Genomic DNA, 15,023 nt, shown 5'->3' with positions numbered 1-15,023 from the left:
CTTCAAAGGAGCTAGGCTGCCTTGAGGCCTCCAGTTGGTTGATTGGCTAAAATTTCTCCTCTTAAGGCAGCCAGGGCACCAGGAAAGAGTCTAACAGCCATCAACTAGGGAACCAAAGCACTCTAGCTCTCAGCCTACTTCAAGAAAAAATAGACAAAAGAGGTGTATACAATTAAGGTGTATACAATTAAGTGACTTATTAGCGTTTCAGACTGATAAGCATCTTGAGGACTTTCCTGCCTGAGTTGGCTTCCAAAGGGAGAACCCCAGATCCCAGGATTACAGGAGTGAGCCTTGGTGTCTGGCTATAGGCATCTCAGAGTCAGCCTCAGATTGGGATCCTCCTATTTGTGCATCCTTTAGAGTTGGAAATCACGAACTCCTTCTACCATCCCTAGCTTATTGGTTGAGATGAGATATTTCTTACCGACTTTTTGCCCAGGCTAGCCTTGAACTTTGACCTCCCAATTTCTACCTCCTCTAAGTAGCTGGGATTATGGACAGGTGCCATCATGCTTGGCTTTTGTTTTTGTTTGTTTGTTTTTTAAGACCAGATATCAGTATGTACTTGCAGCTGGCCTTAATCTCTCAATCCTCCTACCTCATCCTCCCAGATGCTAGGATTATATGTATGCAGCACCACCCCCAGCGATGTAACAATGTTTAACTATTTTACGCTTTTGTGTGTAAACACGTATGTGGTGTTAGGAACTGAACCCAGGGTCTCACTTAGTAGGTAAGTGCTTTACCACTTGATCCATGCCCCAGAGGTTTTATTAGTATTTTTTGTTTTTGAGATAGGGTCTGATTAACTTTGCCCCAATTGGCCTCCAACTCTTTTTAAAATGTTTTTCACTGTTGTTATAAAGGTGATGTTCAGAAGGGATGCAGCTACATAAGTCAGGTAAAGAGTACATTTCTTTGTGGACAGTGTCACCCCTTCCTCCATCCACTCCGTTTTTCCCTCCTGTCCCTACCTACCAGTTGTGTGGTTTATTTTCAACATAGTGTCTAGTAAGTACCACTTCTGATTTGTTCATCCTTTGTCCCTCCACTTCTCTGTCCTTACTCTCCCAAAGACAGTTAAATGCACAAACAAGAACAAAAAAGGAAAAAGAAAACAGCAACAAAGAAAAAAATCTATTTCCATTTCCTTAGCCTCCCAACTCCGTATTTTTCTACCACCACCTTATGAGTAGCTAGGATTACAGAGGAGCCACCACACCCAACGCTGCTTTATTCTTAACCAAATAGATAACTCGTTTGAGGAAAACTTGTGCCATTCTATGCCTCACACCCAGAGGGTTGTGAAGTACTGGGGATGGTGGCAAGGGAGTGGCCCAGCTCCAGGTGGACTGGATGTCTAGACCAGAGGGCACTCGCATCTGCAACAGGACAGTAAAATGGATGAAAAGCTGACCCATCACAGGAGCTGTCGAGAAGATTCCGGTAATGTCAAACACTTCAGGACAGGAATGGTAATAAGTACATAGCGAACAACCCATATATAACTATAAGAAAGCATTGCCCAGGGAAAACAATATAAGAAAAAAAGTAATTCCTCACAGTTTACTATCTGGCAAGAGCATTTATATATTCATCATAATATAAATGCTGAATAAGGATCTAAGTTATCCAAGAATGATCTTGGGAGGACTGAGAGGCGTGCACATACCAGAGTGTGCTGGTTGGCAAAAAAGAGCTACTGCTCACTGCCTTGGTGGGAAGTTGTGATGGATTCATGATGGCTGGAAATGCCTTGTACTCCTGAACATTCACCCCTTCTCCATCAAGAAAGGTGGCCCTGCGCCCCTGAACCGATTCAGACAGCTTCTGTAGCTAAAGTGATTCTGTCCTAGTTTCCCTCAGGCCTTAAGAGAATGTTAACACTTCTACTTCTGGTCTCATGGAACCCAGCCACCATTTGGTAAGGAAGCTCAGGTAACTCGGAGGAGGCCCACAGAGAAAGGAGGCTCCCAGCCAAGAGCCACCTTTGCTCTGCCTGCCTTGTTACTGAGCCATCTTGGAAGTAGATTCCCCAGCTCTAGCAAGCCTCCCCAGTGGGGGCTTCATGAAGCAGACACAAACTGCCTCTAGAAAGTCCTACCCATGCTGCACATTTGTGTGGGTTTTTTTGTTTTTGTTTTTTTTTAAAGAGCCTGGCTCCAGTGGCTCACGCCTGTAATCCTAGCTACCCAGAAGGCTGAGATCTGAGGATCATGGGTCAAAACCAACCCAGGCAGGAAAGTCTGTAAGCCTCTTTTTTTTTTCTTTTTTGTCAGTCATGGGGCTTGAACTCTGGGCCTGAGCACTGTCCCTCAACTCTTCAGCTGAAGGCGAGCACTCTACCACTTGAGCTACAGTGCCACTTTCGGTTTTCTGGTGGTTTATTGGAGATAGGAGTCTCACAGTCTTTCCTGGCTGGGCTGGCTTTGAACGGCAATCCTCAGATCTCAGCTTCCTGAGTAGCTAAGATGACAGGTGTGAGCCACCAACGCCAGGCTTATAAGCCTCTTATCTCCAATAAACCACTCAGAAAACCAAAAGTGGTGCTGTGGCTTAAGTGGTAGAGCGCTAGCCTTGAGCTGAAGAGCTGAGGGACAGCGCCCAGGCCCAGAGTTCAAACCTCATGACTGACCAAAAGAAAAGATTATTGTAGAAGGTAGTTTTTAAATAGTTCATTAACACAATAGATAACAGTATGAATGGAACATATAAATGGATACAACTAAACTGTTAAGAATGAAGTGTGTTACTGGGACAATGGCGTGGTGTGTGTGTGTGTGTGTGTGTGTGTGTGTGTGTGTGTGTGTGTGTGTGTGATTGTTTGTGAGATGGGAAAATGCCAGGAGGAGACAAGAAAATGCTGTGTTTTAACAAATCCTTTGATCTATTTGATACTTGAAACTACATTCATGCCTACTTCAGATTAAAACAAAAATTAAAAGTAAAAAATGAAACAAAAGCAGTTTATCCTTGCAGGAATAGATCTACAACTGGTTTAAAAGGCTTCCTGTATATTCAGCAAAGGATGCATTAAACCAACCATTATTCTGGCAACTAAGATAAAATTCCTGCTGACAGGCAATCTGATTTTCCCAGCTAGTTAAAATGCTGCCTAAGGTCTTCCACTTAAAGATGAAGGTGGCAGGGCTTGGCAGGGATAAATCCTAGTCTGCCTCGCAGCCTCAGAGTCCAAGGCAAGGGGGACAGCCTGGACAGAGTGAGCAGGAGCTGCCATCAGGCCTGGGGAGGGCTGCTAGGGTCTTTGTTGGGCAGCGTCACAGGTTTTCATGGGTTGAGTTCACAGAAGGGGTTACCTGAGTTGGGATGGAGGCAAGAGGGACTGAAGAAGATTCAGCGATATGGAAGGGACTATATCTCATTCCTTCAAAAAGCAAAAATCTATAAAGTCTCCTTGAATAGAGGAAGAAAGAAAGGACATACTAGCTGTAGGAAGTCCTGAAGGTAACCTGTGTTTGGGTTAGGCCTCACGCATTTTCTCCCTACCCCAAACCATTGTCTGATAGACCTTGTGTATATACCCAACTCAAAAGGTGTAAAAGCTATAATCAGGAAACGCCATTTTGAATCTTTAGCTCTCTCATTTCTCCTATTTCTCAATAGTTTAACCATGTTATACTAAGATAAATCCTTGTGTAAAAAGAAAGAATGAGGGCTGGGAAGGTGGCTCAGTGGTAGAGCGCTTGCCTTGCATGCCTGAGGCCCTGGGTTTGATTCCTCAGCACCACATAAGAAAAAAGAAAAAAGCCAGAAGTGGCTCTGTGGCTCAAGTGGTAGTGTGCTAGCTGAGGGACAGCGCCCAGACCCAGAGTTCAGGCCCCATGACCGGACCCAAAAAAAAAAAAGAATGAGCCCTAAACTGCGTGTGGTGGTAAGTAATCCAGAAGGCAGAGGCAAGATCTTGAGTTTGAGGCCAACCTGGGCAAAGTTAGCAAGTTTATCTCAAAGACAAAGTTCAAAACAAAAGGGCTAGGATTGTAGCTCAAGTGATAAAGCACTTGCCCAGTAAGTATGTGGTCCTGAGTTCAAGTACCACCACACATATAAAGAAGCGGATGGTGGATGGAAGAAGGAAGGATGGTTATGGCCACAAAGAAAGTTATGGCTGGGCGCCAGTAGCTCCCATCTGTAATCCTACCTACTCTTGAGGATGAGATCTAAGGGTCACATTTTGAAGCTAGACCAGGCAGAGAAGTCCTTGAGACCCTCATCTCCAAGAAGCCAGATGTGGAGACATAGCTCAAGGGGTAGAGTACCAGCCTTGGGCAAAAAAAGCTAAGCAAGAATCTGAGGCCCTGAGTTTAAATCCCAGTAACCACCCACACCCACACCTACCCCTCTCCCAAAAAGGCAAAAGAGAAAGTTCTGAGCTAAAGGTGACCCTTGTTTATAAAGTACCTGATTAACATGAAAAGGGCCCTGGGTTCAATCCCTACCCCAGGATGCTTGTCAAAAAACCAACAGCAACAAAATAGAGCTTCTGGAGAAAGACAGGTTACTTACTGTCTGTACTAGAAGAATGAACTTGAGCTTGAATTTGAACATGACTAACTCAGGTTATGAGTGTAAGACCTACCTGCAAGATAATCACTCTGAACCTGCTTTTATCTTTTTGAGTTTTCTAGTCATCAAGGGCTTATTTTTTTTAATCTACTGAATGTTATTTTAGGAGATAGGACCCATTTACATAATATATTTTTCTCAAAAAGAAAGTTGTTTTATGCCAGCAGTTTTGTGAACTGTGTGATAGCTTATAATATTCATACATTGTACATTGCTCTGCTCTGAAAAGCAGCTAAGCAAATGGAGTAAAAGCAACAGAAATTGGATGCAAATAGAATATGAAACTACAATTCGCCGTTAGTATATTTCACCTTAATAGATTTTCAAACTAACAAGGTGTGATTGGAATCAAATTGTTTTCCTGGCTCTCTAGATACCAAATCACAGTGAAATTACAGAATGCAGCACAGGAGACCCTGGACTTTGGTCTGGCTCTTCTCCATGGCCAGGGCACCTGGCCTACAGAAGTCTATGCTCATCCCTTACCCTGGAGGATGGCTTGGAGCTACAGCCCAGGAGAACAGCCACTAAGGGGTGTCTCCCTAGGAATGAGTCACCTCCTTTAGCATTGCCAACCTTGGCCTCCCACACTTCCCACAAGCTCCAAGACTGGCCTCTGCTCTGAGCTGAAGAGCTGAGGGACAGCACCCAGACCCAGAGTTCAAGCCTCACAACCGACAAAAAAAAAAAACAAACCTGCCAGTGTCTAGCTAGGGGTACAAAAGCCCTATTTAAAAGGCAGGGAGGCAGGGTGCCAATGGCTCATGCCTGTAATCCTAGCTACTTAGGAGGCTAAGATCTGAGGATCAAGGTTCAAAGCCAGCCCAGGCAGGAAAGTCTATGAGACTCTGATTCCCAATTAAACACCAGAAAACTGGAAGTGGCTCTGTGACTCAAGTGGTAGAGCGTTCTCCTTGAGCTGAAGAGTGCAGGGACAGCGCCCAAGCCCAGAGTTCAAGCCCCACGACCGACAAAAAAAAAAAAAAATCCAAAAGGGCTGTGAGTCCTGCCCCATTACCCTGGTAACCAGTGCCCTGAGTTACTCAGAAGCTTGCTCACAAAGTTTCTCAGACAGTAAGCCCAGAGGGTGCAGAAGGAGGGGACAAAATGGAAGACAAACCGGAAGTGGGAGGCTCAGACATTTCGCCTGGGCCAACCCAGGAGACTCAGGGAGGATCCAAAAACCTGCACTGGAAGAAATCAGAAAATACTTCATTTTGAGCCCACCATGGGAGACACGATTCAAACCCCTGGATGGCCTATTCTCCATGGAAGAGGCTGTGGGAACTTTAGTCACACCACAGAAGAAAGTCCTTAACCAATGTTTACTAAATGTATTAGTAGTAATACAGGATATGCCTGTGATAGCAAAGCCTGGCAAAGCTCTTTGTGGGCTTCCTGTGTCATCTTACAGCAAGCAGTCTCAGCTCTAAGACTGGTGGGGGCCCCTGGAGCCCAGAGACCCAGCCTGAGTTTACCTAATAGTTATGAGAATGTTAAATCATGCAAAAGTCAATGAAAATGGCGACTCCTGGACCTGAGATAGCATAAGATCACTTGTCTCTCCACCTGCCTTCCACCCCTCCACAATGATTACCTTGTGTGCTTCCAAGGGCAAACCGTGGACAGACAGAATTGTTTTTTCAGTCTATGTCTCTCTGTTTCTCAGGCTGGACTCAAACTGTGTATGCAAACAATCCTCGAGCTCCTACAGAATCTTGTTTCTGTTAGGATCCATCATGACCATCCCAGGGGACCACTCAGAGGCAGGCAGGCACAGGAGAAAGATTATTATAAGGTTTATTACAGGGGCCATATCTCCATACACCCTCTCCCCTGGGAGAGTGAGCAATATGCCATCTGCCCCTATCCAGGTGGGTAGCTCTGGGGGTAGTAGTGAGGTCCATGAGCAGGTAGGTATGGGCAGAGAGAGAGAGAATAGCCCACTATATGGCAGGAACTCTAGGGCAGGGAGGAACTCAAGTCTGGGTAGAGCTGAGGACCTGAGGTGGGGATAATGTTAACCGTTTCTGCAGAACTTCAGCTTCTAGGGCCTATGGGGTGGGGGTGGGGTGAGCAAGGCAGGTAGGCAGATGTTAGGAGACAAGTGAGGGCACCCCGCATGTGGAAAGGAGGCTGTTGCATGGGGTTAGAGTTTAAATATAGGCATCTACAAGACATAAGATTGCCAGGTGCCAGTGGCTCATGCCTGAAATCCTAGTTACCTAGGAGGTTGAGATCTGAGGGTCATGGTTCAAAGAAACAGCATCCAAGCACCAGTTCAGGCCTTAATACTGGCATGTACACACACACACACACACACACACACACACACACACACACACACACACACACACACACACACTACCATCTTCGATGGCAAAGAAACACATGAGGAAATGCTCATCATCCCTGGCCATAAAGGAAAGGCAAATCAAAGTAATTGCGATTCCATCTCACCACAGTTAGATTGGCCAACATCATGAATTCAAACAACAAATGTTGGCAGAGATGTGGGGAAAAGGGAACCCTTCTGCATGGCTGGTGGGAATATTAACTAGTACAACCACTCTGGACAGCAGCCTGCAGCTTCCTCAAATACTAAATATAGACCTTCCCTAGGACCTAGCCATACCACTCCTGGGCATCCACCCAGAACATCACAAGTCAGGATACCATAAAGACACTTGCACACCCATGTTCATTGCCACACTAGTCACAATACCCAATTGTGGAAACAAAGCAGATGCCAAACAATAGATGAGTAGTTAAAAAAAATGTTACCAAGGGGCTAGGAAGGTGGCTCAGTGGTACAGGGCTTGCCCTGCATGCATGAGGCCCTGGGTTTGATTCCTCAGCACCACATAAGCAAAAAGAATAAAGCCGGAAGTGGCGCTGTGGCTCAAGTGGTAGAATGCTAGCCTTGAGCTGAAGAGCTGAGGGACAGTGCCCAGAGTTCAGGCCCCATGACAGACAAACAAAAAAAAATAAAAACAAAAAAAACCTTACCTAGACACAGTGGAATTTTACACAGCCATTAGAGAGAATAATATGTCATTTCTAGGGAAATGGCTGTATCTAAAACAAATCATGTTAAGTGAAGTAAGCCAAGCTCAGAGACACAACTGCACATGTTTTCTCTGGAGCCATGCCTTCAGCTTCAGCTCCATTTCTTTTAGAACTATCAGGAGATGGGATTACAGAAATATTTCTGAACCCAGCCTAAGGCTACATAGCATCTTATCAGCAGCTACACCAAAAAGTGTCCCCAGGCCTGTGCTGAAAGGCTTCTCCCAGTACTAATCTACTTGTCTAGGGGAAGAGGAGGCGGCACTCCCAGAGCACAATTCTGCCAGATACCAGGTGCTCACACCTGTAATTCTAGCCACTCAGGAGGCTAAGATCTGAGGACCAAGGCTTGGTAATTCTAGCCACTCCCGAGGCTAAGAACTGAGGAACGAGGCTTGAAACCAACCCACAAAAGACAAATCCATCAGCCTCTTATCTCCAGTTAACTAGCAAAGGGCTGAAGTGGAGATGTGGCTCAAATGGTAGAGCTCCTGCCATGAGTGAAACAGCTGAGAGCCCGGTGCTGGTGGCTCACGCCTGGAATCCTAACTACTCCAGAGGCTGAGATCTGAGGATCGTGATTTGAACCCAGCCCAGGTAGAAAAGGCCACACTCTTGGGCTGGGAGGGTGGCTCAGTGGTAGAGCGCTTGCCTTGCATGCCTGAGGCCCTGGGTTCGATTCCTCAGCACCACATAAGCAAAAAATAAAAAGCCGGAAGTGGCGCTGTCGCTCAAGTGTAGAGCGCTAGCCTTGAGCTGAAGAGCTGAGGGACAGCGCCCAGGCCCAGAGTTCAGATCCCACGACCGGACCAAAAAAAAAAAAAAAAAAAAAGAAAAGTCCAGACTCTTATCTCCAATGCACCACCAGAAAACAGGAAGTGGCTTTGGGCTCAAAGCTCAGGGACAATGCACAAGTCCTGAATTCAAGCCCCATAACTAACAACAACAACAACAAAAATTAGAGAGCCCAAAGCACTAAGTTCGGGCCCCACTACTGGTAATATATATATATATATATACATATATATATACATATATACATATATATATATATTTATTTATTTACATATATATGTATATATATATATATATATATATATATATATATTGTTGGTCTTGGGGCTTGAACTCTGGCCCTGGGCACTGTTCCTCAACTCTTCAGCTCAAGGCTAGCGCTCTTCCACTTGAGCCACAACGCCACTTCTTGCTTTCTAGTGGGTTATTGGAGATAAGTCTCATGGACTTTCCTACCAGGGCTGGTTTTGAACCATGATCCTCAGATCTCAGCCTCCTGAGTAGCTAAGATTATAGGAGTGAGCCACCGGCACCGGGCAAACTACTTTTTTTTTTTTTTTTGTCGGTCGTGGGGCTTGAACTCTGGGCCTGGGCGCTGTCCCTCAGCTCTTCAGCTCAAGGCGAGCGCTCTACCACTTGAGCCACAGCGCCACTTCCGATTTTCTGGTGGTTTATTGGAGATAGGAGTCTCACGGTCTCTCCTGCCCGGGCTGGCTTTGAACCGAGATCCTCAGATCTCAGCCTCCTGAGTAGCTAGGATTACAGGCGTGAGCCACCAGCAGCCGGCTGCAAAACTATTTTTTAAAACCCACAAATCCCCACAGTTCTGCCAACTGTTCCAAAGCCCCAGTCCATACTTGATCTGACCCAGGCCGCTGGCCATGTCGGATCAGAACTAGCCCCACCGCTCCCTTCCCCATATCCTAGTGTCTGTGGGTCCACCTTCCTCAGTAAGAGTCTGCACCAGCCACCACTGCCGGATGAAACGGGGGCCAGGGCTGAAACGGGGGGCCAGGGTGGTGGGGTTACGTGTGCCTGCTTTCTGCCTCCTCTACCGGTCCCTAGATCTGAATCGAGGCTGGGAACTTTGAGTCCCATCTGCCTTCAGCACCCAGAGTGGAGTCTGGCCCCAGCTGCTGGCAGGACATGAGGGAGGGGTCCCCAAAAGGCATCAGAGCAGAGCATCCTTGCAAAGAAGGCACTGGGAGCCCATTAGGGCTCCAGGCTGAGGAACTGGCCACCCAGCCACACCCTGCCAATTCCTCCAGGGGCTTAGGGTCACAAGACCAGAGCAGGCTACACGAAGCGGCCTGGGGCATGGGAAGGGACTGGGACTTTATCACGGGAAAGCAGCCCTCTGCTAACCATCACCCAGCCTTGCACAGGACAATCATTCCACTCTCCCTGCCGGCTGCCGGCCCAGCAACCCAGGCAGCCATGCCCAGATCCAGGCTGCTGCTGCTGATTCTGCTCGCCCTGAGACTAGGCGGGCCTGTGGAGTCATCCCAGGTAACCAGGCTTCCCCAGGAGCCACCCACGCCGCGGTCACAACCCCACAACACCGGCCTCCCCGAGCCTCTGCCGGCCCCTTGGCCAGTGGAAGAGGAGAATCCCGCTTTCTGGAACCAAAAGGCCGCCGAGGCCCTGCTGGCCGCCAGAAGCCGGCAGCCCCTTCAGACCTCAGCCCACAACCTCATCCTCTTCCTGGGAGACGGTGAGCACACAGACGCGCGCACTCCCCCCTGCCCCACCCGGCCTCTCAGCCCACCACCAATGCACCCCACAACCCAGGCCAGCCCCGGGGCCAGACCTGACCGGCTTCTCCTCCCGCAGGCATGGGGGTGTCCACAGTGACGGCCACCCGCATCCTCAAGGGGCAGATGGGGGGCCATCCTGGACCTGAGACGCCCCTGGCCATGGACCGCTTCCCTTATGTGGCTCTGTCCAAGGTGAGCACTGTCACCTGGGAGGGGCAGAGGGAGGCCCCGCAGAGCTGAGCCCAGTTAGGAGTCCTGTCAGTGAGGACGACTCCCCACCTGGCAGCATCATTGTCTGGGTGGATTCTGAGCCAGATGAGAGCTGAGTTTCTGTCCCCAGACCTACAACGTGGACAGACAGGTCCCAGACAGCGCGGGCACAGCCACGGCCTTCCTGTGCGGGGTCAAGGCCCACTTCAAGACCATCGGGCTGAGCGCGGCCGCGCGCTTCAACCAGTGCAACACCACCTTCGGCAACGAGGTCTCGTCTGTGATGCACCGCGCCAAGCGAGCAGGTGTGGGGGGCCGCTGAGCTCAGGACACGGGCAGCATCTTTGGAGGTCTGGGTGACCCGTGCTGACCTCGGGCCTGTGTGTGCAGGGAAGTCGGTGGGCGTGGTGACCACCACCCGCGTGCAGCACGCGTCCCCCGCGGGCACCTACGCGCACACGGTGAACCGCAACTGGTACTCAGACGCCGACATGCCGGCCTCGGCGCTGCAGGAGGGCTGCCGGGACATCGCCATGCAGCTCGTCTCCAACATGGACATCGACGTGAGCGCGCGCGGGCGCCGCGGGCAGGCGTGGGCAGCTGGGGCTGGTGGGGGGGGGCACGGGCAGGAGAGCGGCCAGGCCCAGCGGCCAGCTGGTGCTGTGTCCACAGGTGATCCTGGGCGGGGGCCGCAAGTTCATGTTCCCCAAGGGGACCCCGGACCCCGAATACCCAGCGGACGCCACGCGGGCAGGAAGCAGGCTGGACGGACGCGACCTGGTGCAGGAGTGGCTGGGGCAGCACCAGGTACCCTGGCCCCGGGGAGGGGCGCGGGCGGGCGGGCGGGCGGGCGGGCGCGGCCTCCTCCGCGCTGAGCGCTGTGCTCCTCCAGGGGGCGCAGTACGTGTGGAACCGCACAGGCCTCCTGCAGGCGGCCCAGGACCCCGCGGCCACTCACCTCCTGGGTAAGAACCCCCTGCTGCGCTGCCCCCGCGCCCCCGCGCGCCCCGCGGGCCCGGGCTCACCACGCCGCCTCGTCCCTCAGGCCTGTTCGAGCCCACCGAGATGAAGTACGAGATGACCCGAGACCCCGCGCTGGACCCGTCCCTGGAGGAGATGACGGAGGCGGCGCTGCGGGTGCTGAGCAGGAACCCGCGGGGCTTCTACCTCTTCGTGGAGGGTGAGCGGCCGTTCCGGGGGGAGGGGACCCACCCCGGGCAGGAGCAGCACCCTGGCACTGCCACCTGCTTCCCGCAGGCGGCCGCATCGACCACGGCCACCACGAGGGCATCGCACACAAGGCGCTGACCGAGGCCGTCATGTTTGACGCCGCCATCGAGAAGGCGGCGCTGCTCACCGACGAGCGGGACACGCTGACCCTCGTCACCGCCGACCACTCCCACGTCTTCTCCTTCGGGGGCTACACACGGCGGGGCACCTCCATCTTCGGTACGCTGGGGACATGGCAGGGCCGTGGAATCCACCTCCCTTCCTTCCCAGGCCTGGTGCTGCCCTGGGCTTTCCAACCCCGCTCCACTGCCCATGAGTTGGGGCTTCGTCGCACATGAGCGGCTAACTGCTGGGGCTGGCTTAGAACCCTGATCCTCAGGCCTCAGCCTCCTCAGTAGCTAAGATCACAGGCGTGGCCACCAGGCATCAACTGGAGAGCAGAAATCTCCGCCTGCCTCAGTTTCTTCTGTGGCACAGGTGGGGTGTGGCACAGGCACCCACATGCAGGAGTGCGAGGTGTCCCCTTCTCCCCGTGCAGGCCTGTCCCCCGATAAGGCCCTGGACGGCAAGTCCTACACGTCCATCCTCTACGCCAACGGCCCCGGCTACGCGCTGGGCCAGGGCGCGCGGCCAGACACCCGGGAAAGCGAGAGCGGTGAGTGATGGCGATTCCCGGTGGGGGTCGGGGCGCGGGGAGCTTGCAGGTCACGTGCTCAGCGTCCCGTCCCGCCAGGCGCGCCCACCTACCGGCAGCAGGCGGCCGTGCCCTTGGGCTCGGAGACGCACAGCGGGGAGGACGTGGCGGTGTTTGCGCGCGGCCCGCAGGCGCACCTGCTGCATGGCGTCCAAGAGCAGAACTACATCGCGCACGTCATGGCCTTCGCCGCCTGCCTGGAGCCCTACACCGACTGCGGCCTGCCACCCCCCGCCGGACACGGACAAAGCTCGGGGGTCCGCCTGGACGCCACCCCCGGGACTCTGCTGCTGCTGCTGCTGCTCCTGCTGGGGGGGCCTGGTGCACCCTGAACCCCGGGGTCAGCAGGCCCCACCCGCGCCCTAAGCGTGGTTTCTGCTGCAGCTCCTTTCTCTCTACCTCTGCCGGAGCCTCACACAGCTTCCTGTTCTGGGGCCTCAGCCAGAGCCCTGACTAGCGGAGCTCAGAGGTAGTCAGCTTTAGACTTGGCAGTGCCACCCCCCCCCAGCACCAGCAGGCCCCGGTGGCGCGGTCACCCCAGCTGTCCCCACGGGCCAAGGCTGGACAGGACCGGTGCCACCTCTCTTGGTTTGGGGTCTGCAGCACCACAGACCGGAGCTGGGTGGGCTGCTGGGTAGGGTCCTGGGCAGGGGAGTCCAGCATGTCCATATTTGTGACCAGGATCACCCGCCCTCCTGGGACTGGATCCTGCTGGAGAGACACGGTGATAATAAAGTGAACTTTCTGCTTGCCTTTCTTGTCCTTTTCTTGTTTTGGTCGGTCTTGGGGCTTGAATCTTGGGCCTGGGCTCTGTCCCTGAGCTCTTCAGCTCAAGGCAAGTGCTCTTCCACTTGAGCCACAGCACCACTTCTGGTTTTCTGATGGTTAAGTGGAAATAAGGGTCTCACAGACTTTTCTGCCCGGGCTGGCTTTGAACCTCAATCCTCCACCCTCAGCCTCCTGAGTAGCTAGGATGACTGGCGTGAGCCACCGGTGCCTGGCAGCTCACCTTCTTTTCTAAAGACAAAAAGTCCCAGTGGCCGGTGTGGCAGAGTGCAGGCGGAAGGGCTGCTGGGTGTGATCAGAGGCAGCCAAGGGTCATTAGTTAGGCAAAGGTCCTGGGCGGGGTGCCCCTCAGGTGATGCCGAGGGGTGGCAATGCTGAGGCCTGGAGCTGCAGCTGCCAAGAGCTCCCAGTGCTCAGATCCCGACCGTAAGTGCTGGAGTTCCCCTCGCCGCTCCTGAGCGGCCTGAGCCAGCTCCGCTGGCAGCTGAGGCGTTGCATCTAACGGCAGGCGGGAGCAGCCATCGGCTGGCTGGGGCAGATTCAGGTCAGCTCCTGGGCTTGTCACTGGCCTCCGTCCCAGCGTGGTGGGAACAGTTGTCAAGCAGGGTGCCCAGCAGGGGTCTGAGGCAGCAGCCTCACCTGCGGGGCGTGGAGTGGATCAGCTGGGACACCTGCTGCATGTAGTCTGTGGCCAGCAGCACCACCTCCTCCTCCTCTGAGAAGTCCTCCTGGAAGATCTGGTCCAGCAGCCACTTCCAGCGCAGCTGTGGGACCCAGGACAGCAGCCACAGAGGACAGAGAGGAAGAGGAACAGAAGACACCAAGCCCAGATGCGTGGAAGACTTCATTCATCCTTCTGCACCCAGGATCCATCCCTAGACATCATGCCGGCCAGGCCTCAATCCCAATCACCACACATGGGTTTCCAAGAAATCTTACCTAGCACAGCTCAGAGGCAGCACGCTGCTCCTCACAGGTGACGTTGATCTACGGTGTGCGGGCTCTAAAGCCACCTGTGAGGTTTCTTCTGCATTCGCTGAAAGGCCTTTGGCCTTTCTGATTGCCTCCTGCACCAAGGCCTGGATGAGAGTTGGGGTTTTAGGCAGAAGCAGATCTAAGGGCCACAGGCCATGAAACAAAAGAGGCTGTGGGAGACGGTTGGAGGGAGGAAGACGGTGGAGGCTTGGCCCAGGGTCTTTGCACATGCCGCCGCTTCTTGGCTGCCAAACTGGATGTCATCATCCACTCATTCCAGGATTGGTACTCAATAGCACAGTGAAGACACAGGAAACATCATTTTCTGGTGTACCTACAATATTTTAATGCCTACAATGTACTGTTCTGTTAACTGTGAAAGAGCATTATGTCTTCAAAAAAATAAAACCATGTGCACCTTAACCTAAAAAGGTGTTATTGCCAAAAAAAAAAAAATGCTAGGCATTGCTGGGCATGGTGGTACACCTTCATAGTCCCAGCTCTCAGAAGACCGAGGCAGGAGGATCTGGAGATTAAGGCTAGCTTGGGCTTCATGGGGAGACCAGGTGAAAACAACCTAACAATAAGCCAGGTCCCAACATCGAAGCCTCAGCAAAACATGTCATGTTGGAGCTGGTGCAGGGTCTCATGTCATGTTGGAGGTGGTGCAGGATCTATGCCAGTGAGTCAGCTGCTGACGGCTCAGGTGCTGATCCCTAACGCTTGGCATAATTCTGCCGTCAGCCATACCTGCATTCCTTATTCAGGCAGCTGAGACCTGAGAATCAAGGTCCAAAGCACTGCGTGGGCAGTAAAGCCCATGAGATTCTAACCTGCAGTTAACCAGCAAAAAGCCAGAATGGAGGAGTGACTCAGGTGCTAGAGCACTTGTCTTGAGTGTAAAGTGAGTGTACGGGCCT

The 15,023-nt window shown here is 52.3% G+C and overlaps 1 pseudogene; it reads left to right on the top strand.

Moving 5' to 3' along the window:
* The first annotated feature begins 9,888 nt into the window (after window positions 1–9,888).
* On the top strand, window positions 9,889–12,674 carry LOC122107537 (annotated as a pseudogene).
* Window positions 12,675–15,023: the final 2,349 nt, after the last annotated feature.

Source organism: Dipodomys spectabilis, unplaced genomic scaffold (genome assembly GCF_019054845.1).
Source record: "Dipodomys spectabilis isolate Male_0828 unplaced genomic scaffold, ASM1905484v1 ptg000051l, whole genome shotgun sequence".
NCBI classification, from domain to species: Eukaryota; Metazoa; Chordata; class Mammalia; order Rodentia; family Heteromyidae; genus Dipodomys; species Dipodomys spectabilis.
This window is presented reverse-complemented; position numbering and strand designations above follow the sequence as displayed.